General features: G+C 32.4%; 1 pseudogene; it reads right to left on the reverse strand.

Moving 5' to 3' along the window:
* Nucleotides 1-15,508: 15,508 nt before the first annotated feature.
* On the reverse strand, nucleotides 15,509-16,021 carry LOC139885325 (pathogenesis-related protein PR-1-like; annotated as a pseudogene).
* Between the last annotated feature and the right edge of the window lie 5,325 nt (nucleotides 16,022-21,346).

The following is a 21,346-nucleotide window of genomic DNA, read 5'->3' on the forward strand; positions in this document are numbered from 1 at the left end:
TTGCTTCTCACCAAAGTGAGAAAAAGAACATCGGGCTACAGCTATTAAACAAAACGTTCCCACAAGTGACGGAGTCGGTAATTGGGGTAAGAAATGAGGTTTTTAGATTGTTACGGGACTGTTGGACATTACGTAACCCTCGTCCCTTTGACGATGTTACAACACGCTGTCTTATCAACGGCCATAAAGGTTATGTTGCACAAGACCAAGGATGGGAAGTAGTCCTAGTAAAACCAGAATGCATGACTTGTTTCTGGACGTATGAATTACGTGTCTTTATTGCCTTTGCTGAACGACTTGTGTACTAGCTAGAATTATCTTCACAACTATCTTGTATCAAAGTTATTGTGTGCTATATTTCATGCTTTATGTAAAATAAGCGGTATTGTAAGTTTGTAAAATATTGTATAAAAGTTTGAACGCGAAATATTATTATAATCAGTTTTTCATATAGAATTGTAGTAGTTGAATTGTATATTAGCTACTAAGTATGAACTTAACGGGTAGGTACTACCCGAATTTAAACTTATAAAACGCTAATATGAAGAAAAAGCTTTTATAAATGAGTTCATATTATGCTACGAAATACTATTAACTACTCTTAATATTCTGTATGATTAACTTGTTCCATTTGACTATTTTGAAGGAAATGGCACCGACTACTCGACACACAGTGAATATGAATGAAGAGGAATTCCGTACTTTTCTAGCTTCAAACATAGCCGCAGTACAGGCTGCGCTACATACCAACAATAACCTTGGATCTAGCAGTACAGGAAATCGTGTAGGATGCACCTACAAAGAATTCACTGCCTGCAAACCTTTGGAATTTGATGGAACCGAAGGACCGATCGGATTGAAACGGTGGACCGAGAAGGTCGAATCGGTGTTTGCCATAAGTAAGTGTACTGAAGAGGACAAAGTGAAGTACGCTACGCATACCTTCACAGGTTCTGCGTTAACATGGTGGAATACCTATCTAGAGCAAGTGGGACAAGACGATGCGTACGCACTACCGTGGTCAGCATTCAAGCACTTGATGAACGAGAAGTACCGTCCCAGAACCGAGGTCAATAAGCTCAAGACAGAACTAAGAGGGTTACGAACCCAAGGATTTGATATTACCACGTATGAAAGACGATTCACAGAATTGTGCCTATTGTGTCCGGGAGCATTCGAAGATGAGGAAGAGAAGATCGACGCGTTTGTGAAAGGATTACCGGAAAGAATCCAAGAAGATATAAGTTCACACGAGCCCGCCTCCATACAACAGGCATGTAGAATGGCTCACAAACTAGTGAACCAGATTGAAGAAAGAATTAAAGAACAGACTGCTGAAGAGGCCAATGTGAAGCAAGTCAAAAGAAAGTGGGAGGAAAATGGTGATAAGAATCACCAATACAACAACAACAGCAATCGCAACAATTATCCCAACAATCGCAACATCAATCGCAACTACAACAAACGGCCCAACAACAACAACAACAACAGCAACTACAACAATCATCCCAACAACAATAATAACCGCAACAACAACAACAATCAGAAGCCGCTATGCCAAAGGTGTGAAAAGTATCACTCGGGGTTCTGCACCAAATTTTGCAACAAGTGTAAAAGAAATGGTCATAGCGCGGCGAAGTGTGAGGTCTACGGACCAGGGGTTAATAGAACGAAAGGAACAAATGGTGTCGGAACGAGTAATGGCGGAGCAAGTAGTGTCGGAGCAAGCTATGCCAATGTAGTTTGTTATAAATGTGGAAAACCGGGCCACATTATTAGAAATTGCCCGAACCAGGAGAACACGAGTGGACAAGGCCGCGGAAGAGTTTTCAATATTAATGCGGCAGAGGCACAGGAAGACCCGGAGCTTGTTACGGGTACGTTTCTTATTGACAATAAATCTGCTTACGTTTTATTTGATTCGGGTGCGGATAGAAGCTATATGAGTAGAGATTTTTGTGCTAAATTAAGTTGCCCATTGACGCCTTTGGATAGTAAATTTTTACTCGAATTAGCAAATGGTAAATTAATTTCAGCAGATAATATATGTCGGAATCGAGAAATTAAACTGGTTAGCGAAACATTTAAGATTGATTTAATACCAGTAGAGTTAGGGAGTTTTGATGTGATAATCGGTATGGACTGGTTGAAAGAAGTGAAAGCAGAGATCGTTTGTTACAAAAATGCAATTCGCATTATACGAGAAAAAGGAAAACCCTTAATGGTGTACGGAGAAAAGGGCAACACGAAGCTACATCTTATTAGTAATTTGAAGGCACAAAAACTAATAAGAAAAGGTTGCTATGCTGTTCTAGCACACGTCGAGAAAGTACAAACTGAAGAAAAGAGCATCAATGATGTTCCCATTGCAAAAGAATTTCCCGATGTATTTCCGAAAGAATTACCGGGATTACCCCCACATCGATCCGTTGAATTTCAAATAGATCTTGTACCAGGAGCTGCACCAATAGCTCGTGCTCCTTACAGACTCGCACCCAGCGAGATGAAAGAACTGCAAAGCCAATTACAAGAACTTTTAGAGCGTGGTTTCATTCGACCAAGCACATCATCGTGGGGAGCTCCTGTTTTGTTTGTCAAGAAGAAAGATGGTACATTCAGGTTGTGTATCGACTACCGAGAGTTGAACAAACTTACCATCAAGAACCGCTACCCACTACCGAGAATCGACGACTTATTTGATCAACTACAAGGCTCGTCTGTTTATTCAAAGATTGACTTACGTTCCGGGTATCATCAAATGCGGGTGAAAGAAGATGATATTCCAAAGACTGCTTTCAGAACACGTTATGGTCATTACGAGTTTATGGTCATGCCGTTTGGTTTAACTAATGCACCAGCTGTGTTCATGGACCTTATGAACCGAGTGTGTGGACCATACCTTGACAAGTTTGTCATTGTTTTCATTGATGACATACTTATTTACTCAAAGAATGACCAAGAACACGGTGAACATTTGAGAAAGGTGTTAGAAGTATTGAGAAAGGAAGAATTGTACGCTAAGTTTTCAAAGTGTGCATTTTGGTTGGAAGAAGTTCAATTCTTCGGTCACATAGTGAACAAAGAAGGTATTAAGGTGGATCCGGCAAAGATAGAAACTGTTGAAAAGTGGGAAACCCCGAAAACTCCGAAACACATACGCCAGTTTTTAGGACTAGCTGGTTACTACAGAAGGTTCATCCAAGACTTTTCCAGAATAGCAAAACCCTTGACTGCATTAACGCATAAAGGGAAGAAATTTGAATGGAATGATGAACAAGAGAAAGCGTTTCAGTTATTGAAGAAAAAGCTAACTACGGCACCTATATTGTCATTGCCTGAAGGGAATGATGATTTTGTGATTTATTGTGATGCATCAAAGCAAGGTCTCGGTTGTGTATTAATGCAACGAACGAAGGTGATTGCTTATGCGTCTAGACAATTGAAGATTCACGAACAAAATTATACGACGCATGATTTGGAATTAGGCGCGGTTGTTTTTGCATTAAAGACTTGGAGGCACTACTTATATGGGGTCAAAAGTATTATATATACCGACCACAAAAGTCTTCAACACATATTTAATCAGAAACAACTGAATATGAGGCAGCGTAGGTGGATTGAATTATTGAATGATTACGACTTTGAGATTCGTTACCACCCGGGGAAGGCAAATGTGGTAGCCGATGCCTTGAGCAGGAAGGACAGAGAACCCATTCGAGTAAAATCTATGAATATAATGATTCATAATAACCTTACTACTCAAATAAAGGAGGCGCAACAAGGAGTTTTAAAAGAGGGAAATTTAAAGGATGAAATACCCAAAGGATCGGAAAAGCATCTTAATATTCGGGAAGACGGAACCCGGTATAGGGCTGAAAGGATTTGGGTACCAAAATTTGGAGATATGAGAGAAATGGTACTTAGAGAAGCTCATAAAACCAGATACTCAATACATCCTGGAACGGGGAAGATGTACAAGGATCTCAAGAAACATTTTTGGTGGCCGGGTATGAAAGCCGATGTTGCTAAATACGTAGGAGAATGTTTGACGTGTTCTAAGGTCAAAGCTGAGCATCAGAAACCATCAGGTCTACTTCAACAACCCGAAATCCCGGAATGGAAATGGGAAAACATTACCATGGATTTCATCACTAAATTGCCAAGGACTGCAAGTGGTTTTGATACTATTTGGGTAATAGTTGATCGTCTCACCAAATCCGCACACTTCCTACCAATAAGAGAAGATGACAAGATGGAGAAGTTAGCACGACTGTATTTGAAGGAAGTCATCTCCAGACATGGAATACCAATCTCTATTATCTCTGATAGGGATGGCAGATTTATTTCAAGATTCTGGCAGACATTACAGCAAGCATTAGGAACTCGTCTAGACATGAGTACTGCCTATCATCCACAAACTGATGGGCAGAGCGCAAGGACGATACAAACGCTTGAAGACATGCTACGAGCATGTGTTATTGATTTCGGAAACAGTTGGGATCGACATCTACCGTTAGCAGAATTTTCCTACAACAACAGCTACCATTCAAGCATTGAGATGGCGTCGTTTGAAGCACTTTATGGTAGAAAGTGCAGGTCTCCGATTTGTTGGAGTGAGGTGGGGGATAGACAGATTACGGGTCCGGAGATTATACAAGAAACTACCGAGAAGATCATCCAAATTCAACAACGGTTGAAAACTGCCCAAAGTCGACAAAAGAGCTACGCTGACATTAAAAGAAAAGATATAGAATTTGAAATTGGAGAGATGGTCATGCTTAAAGTTGCACCTTGGAAAGGCGTTGTTCGATTTTGTAAACGAGGGAAATTAAATCCAAGGTATATTGGACCATTCAAGATTATTGATCGTGTCGGACCAGTAGCTTACCGACTTGAGTTACCTCAACAACTCGCGACTGTACATAACACTTTCCACGTCTCGAATTTGAAGAAATGTTTTGCTAAAGAAGATCTCACTATTCCGTTAGATGAAATCCAAATCAACGAAAAACTTCAATTCATCGAAGAACCCGTCGAAATAATGGATCGTGAGGTTAAAAGACTTAAGCAAAACAAGATACCAATTGTTAAGGTTCGATGGAATGCTCATAGAGGACCCGAGTTCACCTGGGAGCGTGAAGATCAGATGAAGAAGAAATACCCGCATCTATTTCCAGAAGATTCATCAACACCTTCAACAGCTTAAAATTTCGGGACGAAATTTATTTAACGGGTAGGTACTGTAGTGACCCGAACTTTTCCATGTTTATATATATTAATTGAGATTGATATTTACATGATTAAATGTTTCCAACATGTTAAGCAATCAAACTTGTTAAGACTTGATTAATTGAAATATGTTTCATATAGACAATTGACCACCCAAGTTGACCGGTGATTCACGAACGTTAAAACTTGTAAAAACTATATGATGACATATATATGGATATATATATATAGTTAACATGATACTATGATAAGTAAACATATCATTAAGTATATTAACAATGAACTACATATGTAAAAACAAGACTACTAACTTAATGATTTTTAAACGAGACATATATGTAACGATTATCGTTGTAAAGACATTTAATGTATATATATCATATTAAGAGATATTCATACATGATAATATCATGATAATATAATAATTTAAAATCTCATTTGATATTATAAACATTGGGTTAACAACATTTAACAAGATCGTTAACCTAAAAGTTTCAAAACAACACTTACATGTAACGACTAACGATGACTTAACGACTCAGTTAAAATGTATATACATGAAGTGTTTTAATATGTATTTATACACTTTTGAAAGACTTCAATACACTTATCAAAATACTTCTACTTAACAAAAATGCTTACAATTACATCCTCGTTCAGTTTCATCAACAATTCTACTCGTATGCACCCGTATTCGTACTCGTACAATACACAGCTTTTAGATGTATGTACTATTGGTATATACACTCCAATGATCAGCTCTTAGCAGCCCATGTGAGTCACCTAACACATGTGGGAACCATCATTTGGCAACTAGCATGAAATATCTCATAAAATTACAAAAATATGAGTAATCATTCATGACTTATTTACATGAAAACAAAATAACATATCCTTTATATCTAATCCATACACCAACGACCAAAAACACCTACAAACACTTTCATTCTTCAATTTTTTTCATCTAATTGATCTCTCTCAAGTTCTATCTTCAAGTTCTAAGTGTTCTTCATAAATTCCAAAAGTTCTAGTTTCATAAAATCAAGAATACTTTCAAGTTTGCTAGCTCACTTCCAATCTTGTAAGGTGATCATCCAACCTCAAGAAATCTTTGTTTCTTATAGTAGGTTATCATTCTAATACAAGGTAATAATCATATTCAAACTTTGGTTCAATTTCTATAACTATAACAATCTTATTTTAAGTGATGATCTTACTTGAACTTGTTTTCGTGTCATGATTCTGCTTCAAGAACTTCGAGCCATCCAAGGATCCATTGAAGCTAGATCCATTTTTCTCTTTTCCAGTAGGTTTATCCAAGAAACTTAAGGTAGTAATGATGTTCATAACATCATTCGATTCATACATATAAAGCTATCTTATTCGAAGGTTTAAACTTGTAATCACTAGAACATAGTTTAGTTAATTCTAAACTTGTTCGCAGACAAAAGTTAATCCTTCTAACTTGACTTTTAAAATAAACTAAACACATGTTCTATATCTATATGATATGCTAACTTAATGATTTAAAACCTGGAAACACGAAAAACACCGTAAAACCGGATTTACGCCGTCGTAGTAACACCACGGGCTGTTTTGGGTTAGTTAATTAAAAACTATGATAAACTTTGATTTAAAAGTTGTTATTCTGAGAAAATGATTTTTATTATGAACATGAAACTATATCCAAAAATTATGGTTAAACTCAAAGTGGAAGTATGTTTTCTAAAATGGTCATCTAGACGTCGTTCTTTCGACTGAAATGACTACCTTTACAAAAATGACTTGTAACTTATTTTTCCGACTATAAACCTATACTTTTTCTGTTTAGATTCATAAAATAGAGTTCAATATGAAACCATAGCAATTTGATTCACTCAAAACGGATTTAAAATGAAGAAGTTATGGGTAAAACAAGATTGGATAATTTTTCTCATTTTAGCTACGTAAAAATTGGTAACAAATATATTCCAACCATAACTTAATCAACTTGTATTGTATATTATGTAATCTTGAGATACCATAGACACGTATACAATGTTTCGACCTATCATGTCGACACATCTATATATATTTCGGAACAACCATAGACACTCTATATGTGAATGTTGGAGTTAGCTATACAGGGTTGAGGTTGATTCCAAAATATGTATAGTTTGAGTTGTGATCAATACTGAGATATGTATACACTGGGTCGTGGATTGATTCAAGATAATATTTATCGATTTATTTCTGTATATCTAACTGTGGACAACTAGTTATAGGTTACTAACGAGGACAACTGACTTAATAAACTTAAAACATCAAAATATATTAAAAGTGTTGTAAATATATTTTGAACATACTTTGATATATATGTATATATTGTTATAGGTTCGTGAATCAACTAGTGGCCAAGTCTTACTTCCCGACGAAGTAAAAATCTGTGAAAGTGAGTTATAGTCCCACTTTTAAAATCTAATATTTTTGGGATGAGAATACATGCAGGTTTTATAAATGATTTACAAAATAGACACAAGTACGTGAAACTACATTCTATGGTTGAATTATCAAAATCGAATATGCCCCTTTTTATTAAGTCTGGTAATCTAAGAATTAGGGAACAGACACCCTAATTGACGCGAATCCTAAAGATAGATCTATTGGGCCTAACAAACCCCATCCAAAGTACCGGATGCTTTAGTACTTCGAAATTTATATCATATCCGAAGGGTGTCCCGGAATGATGGGGATATTTTTATATATATGCATCTTGTTAATGTCGGTTACCAGGTGTTCACCATATGAATGATTTTTATCTCTATGTATGGGATGTGTATTGAAATATGAAATCTTGTGGTCTATTGTTACGATTTGATATATATAGGTTAAACCTATAACTCACCAACATTTTTGTTGACGTTTTAAGCATGTTTATTCTCAGGTGATTATTAAGAGCTTCCGCTATCGCATACTTAAATAAGGACAAGATTTGGAGTCCATGCTTGTATGATATTGTGTAAAAACTGCATTCAAGAAACTTATTTTGTTGTAACATATTTGTATTGTAAACCATTATGTAATGGTCGTGTGTAAACAGGATATTTTAGATTATCATTATTTGATAATCTACGTAAAGCTTTTTAAACCTTTATTGATGAAATAAAGGTTATGGTTTGTTTAAAAATGAATGCAGTCTTTGAAAAACGTCTCATATAGAGGTCAAAACCTCGCAACGAAATCAATTAATATGGAACGTTTTTAATCAATAAGAACGGGACATTTCAGTAGGTCTCTTAAAATATTGGATTGTCTATCCATTTTGTGTTTTTATACTGTAAAATAGACAAGAGTTAGATTCATAAAAAAAAATACTTATTAATACAAGCAATTTTTACATATATCATAAAGCATAAGCATACTATATTACATATATTACACCACACGAATACAACTATCTTATTCCGACTCGCTTGTTTCTTCTTCTTCAGTTTTGGTTCGTTTTGCCAAGTTTCTAGGGATATATGATGTTCCCCTAATACGAGCCGTCGTTTTCCACATTGGTTTAGAAAAACCTGGTGGTTTAGAGGATCCCGGGTCATTGTTACAACTTAAGGACTTCGGGGGTTGACGATACATATAAAGTTCATCGGGGTTGGAATTAGATTTCTCTATTTTTATGCCATTTCCCTTATTATTTTCTTTTGCCTTTTTAAATTCAGTTGGGGTAATTTCTATAACATCATCGGAATTTTCGTCGGAATCCGATTCATCGGAGAATTGGTAATCCTCCCAATATTTTGCTTCCTTGGCGGAAACACCATTGACCATAATTAACCTTGGTCGGTTGGTTGAGGATTTTATTTTACTTAACCATTTTATTATTTCCCCCACCGGTTCCGATTCTTCATCCGGTTCCGATTCTTCTTCCGGTTCCGATTCTTCTTCCGGTTCCGACTCTTCTTCCGGTTCCTCTTCGGGAACTTGTGAATCAGTCCACGAATCATTCCAATTTACATTTGACTCTTCATTATTATTAGGTGAGTCAATGGGACTTGTTCTAGAGGTAGACATCTATCACATAATATCAAACGCGTTAAGAGATTAATATATCACATAATATTCACATGTTAAAAATATATAGTTTCCAACAAAATTTGTTAAGCAATCATTTTTCAAGTAAACACGGTCGAAGTCCAGACTCACTAATGCATCCTAACAAACTCGATAAGACACACTAATGCAAAATTCTGGTTCTCTAAGACCAACGCTCGGATACCAACTGAAATGTCCCGTTCTTATTGATTAAAAACGTTCCATATTAATTGATTTCGTTGCGAGGTTTTGACCTCTATATGAGACGTTTTTCAAAGACTGCATTCATTTTAAAACAAACCATAACCTTTATTTCATCAATAAAGGTTTAAAAAGCTTTACGTAGATTATCAAATAATGATAATCTAAAATATCCTGTTTACACACGACCATTACATAATGGTTTACAATACAAATATGTTACAACAAAATAAGTTTCTTGAATGCAGTTTTTACACAATATCATACAAGCATGGACTCCAAATCTCGTCCTTATTTAAGTATGTGACAGCGGAAGCTCTTAATAATTACCTGAGAATAAACATGCTTAAAACATCAACAAAAATGTTGGTGGGTTATAGGTTTAACCTATATATATCAAATCATAATAATAGACCACAAGATTTCATATTTCAATACACATCCCATACATAGAGATAAAAATCATTCATATGGTGAACACCTGGTAACCGACATTAACAAGATGCATATATAAGAATATCCCCATCATTCCGGGACACCCTTCGGATATGATATAAATTTCGAAGTACTAAAGCATCTGGTACTTTGGATGGGGTTTGTTAGGCCCAATAGATCTATCTTTAGGATTCGCGTCAATTAGGGTGTCTGTTCCCTAATTCTTAGATTACCAGACTTAATAAAAAGGGGCATATTCGATTTTGATAATTCAACCATAGAATGTAGTTTCACGTACTTGTGTCTATTTTGTAAATTATTTATAAAACCTGCATGTATTCTCATCCCAAAAATATTAGATTTTAAAAGTGGGACTATAACTCACTTTCACAGATTTTTACTTCGTCGGGAAGTAAGACTTGGCCACTGGTTGATTCACGAACCTATAACAATATATACATATATATCAAAGTATGTTCAAAATATATTTACAACACTTTTAATATATTTTGATGTTTTAAGTTTATTAAGTCAGCTGTCCTCGTTAGTAACCTACAACTAGTTGTCCACAGTTAGATGTACAGAAATAAATCGATAAATATTATCTTGAATCAATCCACGACCCAGTGTATACGTATCTCAGTATTGATCACAACTCAAACTATATATATTTTGGAATCAACCTCAACCCTGTATAGTTAACTCCAACATTCACATATAGAGTGTCTATGGTTGTTCCGAAATATATATAGATGTGTCGACATAATAGGTCGAAACATTGTATACGTGTCTATGGTATCTCAAGATTACATAATATACAATACAAGTTGATTAAGTTATGGTTGGAATAGATTTGTTACCAAATTTCACCTAGCTAAAATGAGAAAAATTATCCAATCTTGTTTTACCCATAACTTCTTCATTTTAAATCCGTTTTGAGTGAATCAAATTGCTATGGTTTCATATTGAAATCTATTTTATGAATCTAAACAGAAAAAGTATAGGTTTATAGTCGGAAAAATAAGTTACAAGTCTTTTTTGTAAAGGTAGTCATTTCAGTCGAAAGAACGACGTCTAGATGACCATTTTAGAAAACATACTTCCACTTTGAGTTTAACCATAATTTTTGGATATAGTTTCATGTTCATAATAAAAATCATTTTCTCAGAATAACAACTTTTAAATCAAAGTTTATCATAGTTTTTAATTAACTAACCCAAAACAGTCCGCGGTGTTACTACGACGGCGTAAATCCGGTTTTACGGTGTTTTTCGTGTTTCCAGGTTTTAAATCATTAAGTTAGCATATCATATAGATATAGAAAATGTGTTTAGTTGATTTTAAAAGTCAATTTAGAAGGATTAACTTTTGTTTGCGAACAATTTTAGAATTAACTAAACTATGTTCTAGTGATTACAAGTTTAAACCTTCGAATAAGATAGCTTTATATGTATGAATCGAATGATGTTATGAACATCATTAATACCTTAAGTTCCTTGGATAAACCTATTGGAAAAGAGAAAAATGGATCTAGCTTCAACGGATCCTTGGATGGCTCGAAGTTCTTGAAGCAGAATCATGACACGAAAACAAGTTCAAGTAAGATCATCACTTGAAATAAGATTGTTATAGTTATAGAAATTGAACCAAAGTTTGAATATGATTATTACTCTGTATTAGAACGATAACCTACTGTAAGAAACAAAGATTTCTTGAGGTTGGATGATCACCTTACAAGATTGGAAGTGAGCTAGCAAACTTGAAAGTATTCTTGATTTTATGTAACTAGAACTTGTAGAATTTATGAAGAACACTTAGAACTTGAAGATAGAACTTGAGAGAGATCAATTAGATGAAGAAAATTGCAGAATGAAAGTGTTTGTAGGTGTTTTTGGTCGTTGGTGTATGGATTAGATATAAAGGATATGTAATTTTGTTTTCATGTAAATAAGTCATGAATGATTACTTATATTTTTGTAATTTTATGAGATATTTCATGCTAGTTGCCAAATGATGGTTCCCACATGTGTTAGGTGACTCACATGGGCTGCTAAGAGCTGATCCTTAGAGTGTATATACCAATAGTACATACATCTAAAAGCTGTGTATTGTACGAGTACGAATACGGGTGCATACGTGTAGAATTGTTGATGAAACTGAATGAGGATGTAATTGTAAGCATTTTTGTTAAGTAGAAGTATTTTGATAAGTGTATTGAAGTCTTTCAAAAGTGTATAAATACATATTAAAACACTACATGTATATACATTTTAACTGAGTCGTTAAGTCATCGTTAGTCGTTACATGTAAGTGTTGTTTTGAAACCTTTAGGTTAACGATCTTGTTAAATGTTGTTAACCCAATGTTTATAATATCAAATGAGATTATAATTTATTATATTATCATGATATTATCATGTATAAATATCTCTTAATATGATATATATACATTAAATGTCTTTACAACGATAATCGTTACATATATGTCTCGTTTAAAAATTATTAAGTTAGTAGTCTTGTTTTTACATATGTAGTTCATTGTTAATATACTTAATGATATGTTTACTTATCATATTATCATGTTAACTATATATATATCCATATATATGTTATCATATAGTTTTTACAAGTTTTAACGTTCGTGAATCACCGGTCAACTTGGGTGGTCAATTGTCTATATGAAACATATTTCAATTAATCAAGTCTTAACAAGTTTGATTGCTTAACATGTTGGAAACATTTAATCATGTAAATATCAATCTCAATTAATATATATAAACATGAAAAAGTTCGGCTCACTACAAAAACAAGGCATTGTTTATCAAAAAATTCGTACCATTTGGTAATATGAATTTTTGCCTTTTCCGTTCCTTATATCAAGTTTGCAAGACCTGATATAGTATTTATAATTCCTTCATTTGATTTAAATCAAAGAAATATTTCTTAGATTTGATCATATTGTGTATGTTACCACTATCTGCAATACATAGGTCTTTACCATTTAATTGATGTTGTATTTTAGCAGGATTCATACTAAAACTTCAAATAAGATAAGCAAATAATGAGTTATATTTCAGCAAGATAATCAAATTATATTACCTGCAAACAAGTTACAATCTGAAGTACATAAAAGATAACACTTAATAAACATATGCGTTATGGTCTAAAATCATTTATTTATGAGTGATACATAACAAGCTAGGCATCTTAGAAAATTCAAACCATTCAAGTCTCAAGGTAGCTCAGGGTTTATTTAATCAAGATTTTTTAACAGATTCACTCTCATTTTCTTTTCTTTTGGGACTTATTTGTAGAGCTAAACAAGATGTTCATGTATTCAAGAAATACTAGACTGATGATCCACGTTACCAGATCATTAATAAGAATCTTCGGGATTCTTATAAGAGCGTCTACTAACATCTTCAAATTTATTCTTTCATGGATCACCATTATTTCTTGATAATTAATTTCGTATCTATCATTGAGTATTTTCCATAATACACTTGGATCTTCGATTATATAATATGTAGATTCTAAAGACTCGTCAATATGTTTGCTAAGAAAAATACTTGCTATTGCTTTATCTTGTTCGGAACAATTGTTATTTTCATTCAGGGTTTCTAAAATACCGATTGATTCGAGATGTTTTTCTACATTCATAACCCATGTTAAGTAGTTGTTCCCACTTGATTCTAAAGGTGCAAATTTAAGCCTTTTCAAATTCGACATTTTCTATTATCAAAAGATGAACAACATAAATCATAATCATAATCAACTTCTATTCATAGACAAATAATAAAATGAAATTAGAATCATTTTAAATTCATAAGTAGCAAACAACAGAATAATGATTACAAATGATAAAACCACAAGAGCAGGATAGAATATAGGTTCACCCCACGGTATATTAGCAACAATGATGATAGTTAGTATGACCAATACAATAGGAAAAATCATCCTTGTGTGAATCATCTTTACAAAAAACTTTTTTTTTTAGAGTGGTAATCTGAGAAAGATTGATTTGTGAAAATGTGAAAACGGAGATGTTTACTTTATATTTAAAAAATATAGTCGTTGTCACGTCGTCAGTTGACGTTAACAACCGTTATGTATATATGACATGTTGTAACGTCATTAGTTGACGTTAACGACTGTTATGTACTCGTTGTATTAATAATAATTTTAATAAAAAAAATTATTAGTACAAATACGATTACTATAAATACATTTAGTATAAATACATTTAGTATAAATACGAAGATTAAGAGAATAAACATATTATGCATAAATAATAAATTTTAAGAATAAACATTAGTATGCATGAAATAAATAATGATTAATTGCATAAGTAATCATAAATGTTAGATAACATAAATATAAATGTTAGTGAAGTTAATAAGAGTTAGATTACAGAAATATAATTCAGGCGGTATAACCGACCATATATAACATAAATATAAATGTTAGTGAAGTTAATAATAGTTAGATTACAGAAATATAATTCAGGCGGTATAACCGACCATTTATAACATAAATATAAATGTTAGTGAAGTTAATAAAAGTTAGATTACAGAAATATAATTCATGCGATATAACCAACTATATATAACTTAAATAACATAAATATAAATGTTAGTTATGATGATAATAATATTTACCTTACTAATAAATAATAGAAGATATCGTTAAAGAATTTTTTTATTATTATTACCTTGATTAGTGACTTGTGTCTGCTTAGATAAACCTTGATTATACGGAGCACTTCGTGCTGATAACGTGTTATAATTTTAGTTGTTTATAACAACTTTTAGTATGCTAATCTAAATACAAACTTCTTATACTCCGTAGTATAAGAGTAGAATGCATACGAGAGAAAGAAGTATAATACTTGATGTAAGTATATTAGAATGGTGTGTTTATCTTGTATATATTGATGCATATTTATACTACAAAAAGTGTCACATATTTGACTTTTGTGAATTATATAAAATTGTTAGCCACCATTTCTTGACTTCTACTTCAATAATTGATGCATTATAACAAAATTGAGTATTTATATTTTTGATAATAATTATTAGTACATATTAACAAATGCCTATTGAAAATTTTTTAAAACATTAAAATACAATTATTATAGAAGGTTGTAGGGTTTGGAGGGTTTTTAGAGTTTGGTTTTCTTGCAGCTGGTTACATCAAAGGTTTTGGTTAGATAACTCGAATTGTTGTTTGTATCCGATCTATTTGTTCACAATTGTATAGGCCAGTAGAGTGGGTTTGTAGTACTCAAAGTTGTAATAGGTAGCCGTTTTTCAATTGCGGTTCATGGTTGAACGCAATGTTTGTATTATACAGATTCCGTCGTGAATACTATAACAATTGTAACACTGCTAGATCTCCGGATCTATTTCTTTTTATATGTATAATATATGTATTTTCGCAAAAAAAAAAATCTAGATTATAAACTATTCAACACTAATTTATCCAGTTTTATCATATGTAACCTTAAGTTTATACCATGTTAATACAATTCGTACATTCCTCAAAATTAAACAAATGGACACAAAAATTCATTAAGGCTTCTCACCAACATAATTTCCAGGAGGATCATAGTTACATGTCATAAAAACACCTCTACCTCCTATACAAGTAACCCTGGCACACCCTATTCTTTTACTTTTTCTCCACACAATTTGGGTATAATGTCCACATTCTTTACCTATATTACAAGAATTCGATTGGTGGTTGTACCACCTCCCCTCCGATACCCACGTGGCAGCAGCTTGCGACGGGCTCCATGCACTCCCACTTCCCCAAAATATGTTCTCCCCATATGGCCCGTTCGAATGTTTTAACGCGCAATCTTGTCGCCTTTGCTTAGCGTACATGTTTGCATAACGTGCTAGTCGTCGGTCCCACACGAGTGGCGGTATACGAATAGAGGTTCATGCTTGGTTTTGAAGAGTCAAGAAGGCTTTGATGGTATTATGAGGGTGGCTTTTTGGGTGTGGGATGGCATTGGAGGTTGACATGAGGATGCTAATGAGGAATAATAAGATGATGGAAGTGGATTTGGGAAAATACATTTGGATTGTGCATAGAACAAGGTGTTTTTGTATAAGTTAGACTTGTTTAGAAGAAAATGGTTAGATTTTATATCATGTTATGCAGACTAAAATATCAAAGGAATAAAGAAAATTAGGTGCTGGCATCCATGTTCAATGATGATTGTCACATTTTGTTTATTATAATTTGGAAAGATAAAAGGGTGATTATTATTTAATATCTAAATTAAATTTTACTTGTGTTATAATAAGGGAATTTTGTTTTTATATGTAACGGAGTATTTTACTTGATTGAATATTAAAGATTGGGTCTAGAAGTCCTGATGGCGTTATTTAATCAACTTCTATGTTTTTTAGAAGGATTATAGTTTGAATTATAAAGAAGTACTAGAAGCATTGCCCGTGCGTTGCACGGATATTTTTATGCTTTGCATTTTTTATTTTAAAGTAAAGTATGTGGTTGTCTCGTACGTAATAGTTCTTATTGGGAGGACATATATAATAACGACCATATGAAACAAAGAGTTCTTAACAGTCCATAATAATGCTTTATATATATAAAAAAAAACAGTCCATAATAATCGTAATAAATAAGCAAAAACTTCCACGAACATCAAAATAGGTAACTAAGTGCCGACGTAGACAAAATGTATGCTAATCTTCTACGAATCTCCAAAAAGCGAATGAATACATAGATTTGTTTAGGGTGTTGGGTTAAGGATCCTGGTAATTGATTTGAACTTTTTTAACATATATATTTTTATACTATACTATTTAATAATTAAAAGGATAGAATTGTAAGAAAATTTATATAAGAAATTTAAATTAACTTAAATATATAAATACAATTATACAATATAATAATCACATTATAAACATTAAAAAAAAGAATCTTCGAACGAATTCATCCAACATAGAGCCAACCACGTGTCTTCTTGGCAAGTCTACATTTGACATTTTTTTTTAATTCATCGTTTCTTCAGTAGCTACAAAAACAAACAAACACGCATTATATTTAATTATATATGTATGTATATATAATTATATATCAATATTACACACACACACACACACACACACGCATATATATATATATATATATATATATATATATATATTAAATAATATTTTAAATCGTAAATAATTTACATACTACATATATTATTAAAATAATCAATGAGAGACTTTTGATGATCCGTATATTTAAATATAAAGTGATGTTTTATTCATATAAACATATAAAATGATATAAGTGATGAATGATAACAATTTAATGAGAAACTCAAAAGTTATAATTAATATATATATATATATATATATATACACACACACACACACACACACACACATATACATATTCGAATATACACACACACACACACACACACACACACACATATATATATATATATATATATATATATATATATATATATATATATATATATATTAAATAATATTTTAAATCATAAAAGAAAATATAGATTACACATATTTACCTCATGATACATAACTTAAATATTCATCTTTTAGTAATATGGCGTGATCTTCTCATTGTATGATTGCTACTGAAAAGTGGAGATGTAGGATACAAAACAAATTACAGTATATATATATATATATATATATATATATATATATATATATATATATATATATATATATTCCAAAAATATATACTTCATGATTAAATCAATGTTATATATGTACATTTATCTACGTATATATATACATATACATATTTGAATATATATTACATATTTTTACCTCATTATACATATCTTGAATATCCATCTTTTAGTAATAATATGATGTGATCTTCCCATTGTATGATTCCTATTGAAAAGTGAAGATGACATACATATTTATAGGCTAGTAAAAAATAAGTTAATTTAGTAAGAAGATGAAAGGTTCGTATATTTATTGTTCATTTTTGGTTTACCATATATTTATTATTTATTTTACTACTATTTAATTCTTTATTTATCATTTAATTGATATTGAATAAATAATAAATATATATTATATGTAAGTTACTAATATTGATTTAATCCGGTTCATAAAATTAATATTAAATCTTATATTCATTATATATATATATATATATATATATATATATATATATATATATATATATATATATATATATATATATATATATATATATATATATATATATTATTTCGTCACAATTATTTAATTTAATTTAAAAATTGTATTTAATACATCAACACATGATTAAGTAAGCTTATTTATTATTCATTTTTTATATATAGATATATTATTTTATTTCATTTATTTAATCTAATTTAATAGGAATTCTATTTAATACACTAACATGATTAAATAAGCTTATTTATGAGTTATGACTCTTGGGGTCACTTTTAAGATTATTTATTTATGAAGGTTTTTTTTTTTTTTTTTTTTTTTAAACTGAATTTATATGTATTTTTTTATAGATTATATAGGTAATAATAGATAATTGAAATAGAATTTAATGTAGCTAATTTATGACACATGATGTCAATATTTAGGTAGTAATAGATAAGCACACATTAAAATTTCCTAATCAAATTAAATGATGTATCTTTATCGGGATGAGAGGAACTCCTTAATCGGCAATTTTGTCAATTGACGGAAGACTCATGCAACTTCTCCGAGTCAACTAGCGTCCTTTTCGACTACGCATTTATCGAACAAAGAAGAGGACAATATGATTGAGTCATTTTCCATGGTGAACTGTTCCGTCGTCGACATATGCCCCATGCCAAGTTTCGTGAACGACTATGCCCGAGAATTAATGAATTGTGATATAGCATCGAATAAGTCACAACAGCTAAGTGTTGTATTTCGATTTTTCAAATATTTTTAACTTGACTTTAAATATATTAATTTGTGCTAATCTATAATAAGAATCTAACTAGAATTTAGCTAACAACTCTAAGAACTGTTTTTAACACGCTTTAATGTGTTATACAATTTAATAACTATAAAAGTCATAAATAGCTGTTGTGTACAATACGTTGAAGCTTGTAACCTATTGTATTTTTTTGTCTACCCTCTCGGTGGTCTTCTAATAATTAAACTTTTAGTTGTTTGAAAAAAAAATTAAATCGTATTAACAACTCTAAGGACTGTCGTTAGTAATATATATAAAATTATATGAACGAAATAAAGTTATAAATGTGTTTTCATTCACATAAATTTTATCAAGTACTATTATATAACACATAAAAATATTAGTCAAAGCTAAAAAAGTTAAAATAAGACTGATAACAAGATGAACGTAGTATTATTTTTGTTACGTGATCCATACCTCACCTCATTTTTACCATACAATTCAAAAATAAATTCTTTTTTGACTAAACCTCGATAAAATTAATCAACTTGATAAAAAAAGTTATACGAGAACGTAAAGTGTTGTATCACCTTATTCCCATTAGTTTTAGTGAGGACGGTATCGAAGTTAGTAAAGTTGAAGGTTATACAGCCAAAGATTCCTAAATGCATTATTGACACAGGAATGGGTACTTTTTTTTTTTTCTATTCCTTTTGTTTTGGCCAGTTGGAAAAGTGAAGGATTGCTCTTCTTTCACAAAGTTTAGTGCCTTTAAAAATTCATGTTGGCAATGGAAAAACGTATACGAGTACAAAATAATATAGCAAGGACAATGTTGGTAATAACCACAGAGTATAATGAAAGTCTGCCATGATGGTGGCAGTTTGTCTATAATTGAAGACACTGAAATGGATTCATCCATTTTCAGATTGTGTTGTGTAAACTGTCCCAAAATTCGAAGAATTTCGTGGAACTGTTCCATAACAGGCCTTGAATCCACCATTTTGTAATTATTGAAATTACTCACAAGAAACTTCTTACTCGAAGCATCTTCGGCCATGTATTTGGATTCAAGCGAATCCCATAGTTCCTTAGCAGTTTCTACAGATTGGTAAACATCAAAAAGAGCATCAGACATACCATTTAGAATGTGGCCACGACATATGAAATCATCGTTATCCTACTTGTTTCTTCTCCTGATTTGATCCAAAGTTGCATCCTCGGGAAGTTCTGGCATGGGGGTGGATAGAACATGAACAACCTTCAACGTTGTTAACAGAAATCGCATCTTCTGTTGCCATCTTCGAAAATTAACTCCTTCAAATTTCTCCAGTTTTGCAAACTGCCTTGTCATCTCTTTCACCGTTTCTCCAGACATGATTACAGACTAAATACTTTATAGATTTGTTAGAAATCGGGTATGAATTGACTGCCGGATTCGTTCTTGAATCGTGTAATCACTATCTCTATAAAGTATTTCGACCCTACGATTGCCACGGTTGCACGAAATCTTTACAGGGATCAAACAAGAACGCAATCAGTGTTTTGGGCAACGAAATCACTGATCAAATTGTTAGAGAATATGTGTGTGTTTCTGTTGGTTTTTATGAATGCAGAATGAATGAACAAAGACGTTCATAAACTGTTTATAGGAAAACAGTTAAACCGAAAGGGTGTAACCCTTCAATTTTGGCGGAAAAATCGGTTATACCAAAAGGCATACCTGTTCGCTGACACTTATTCGAACGCAACTTTTCTAGTTAACGAATAGTGCAATTTCTGTTGAGGTTTCGGGGCCCCGAGCCCCGCGAGGGGCGCTGCCCCCTCGACCCCTGCCCGCTCACCTGGGAGCGGGACCCCAGCCAGGGGCGCTGCCCCTTGGACCCCGCCAGGGGGCGCAGCCCCCTTGACCCCCGCATTTTACGCGACAGTTAGTAGCCAACTCTTACGGGCGTGTACTCCACACTCTCCGAACCCGTTGGTAAGTATAGCTAGCTAACACCTGCATTCAAGTAAATCGCAACTAACTAAAATGTACGTTGGATGACACTAAAATCACCAACATATAAGACTAATTTGTTACGGTAAGGATCTCACGGGCGTGGGTGGTGAGAAGGCATCCAACCCACACCCAAATTTGATGTTATGATGCGTTGGGTAAAACTCACGGAAGAAGCAACGAGCTCCTAGTTTTTTCTAATGGTTCCTTTTTCTTCTACTTTCTTTTTCTATTTATTGTTTTCAATAAATTTATATTTATCTCATTTTTTTTTTTTTACCATCAATCATATTTTATTACGTCATTACGACATCCTCACTCAAACCCTCAATTCACACCACTATAACACAAATTTTTTTTTAACTCACATTGCCACTTCATATAAAAACTCAACTCACACCATTTACGTTAACTAATAGTTTAATGGTCTGTTTACTTTTCACTTAATGATTTTTTTTGTACAACTCTAAATTCAATAAGTAAAATTATTGTTTTTTTTTGTCATTTA

Source organism: Rutidosis leptorrhynchoides, chromosome 1, assembly GCF_046630445.1.
Source record: "Rutidosis leptorrhynchoides isolate AG116_Rl617_1_P2 chromosome 1, CSIRO_AGI_Rlap_v1, whole genome shotgun sequence".
In the NCBI taxonomy this organism is placed as follows: Eukaryota; Viridiplantae; Streptophyta; class Magnoliopsida; order Asterales; family Asteraceae; genus Rutidosis; species Rutidosis leptorrhynchoides.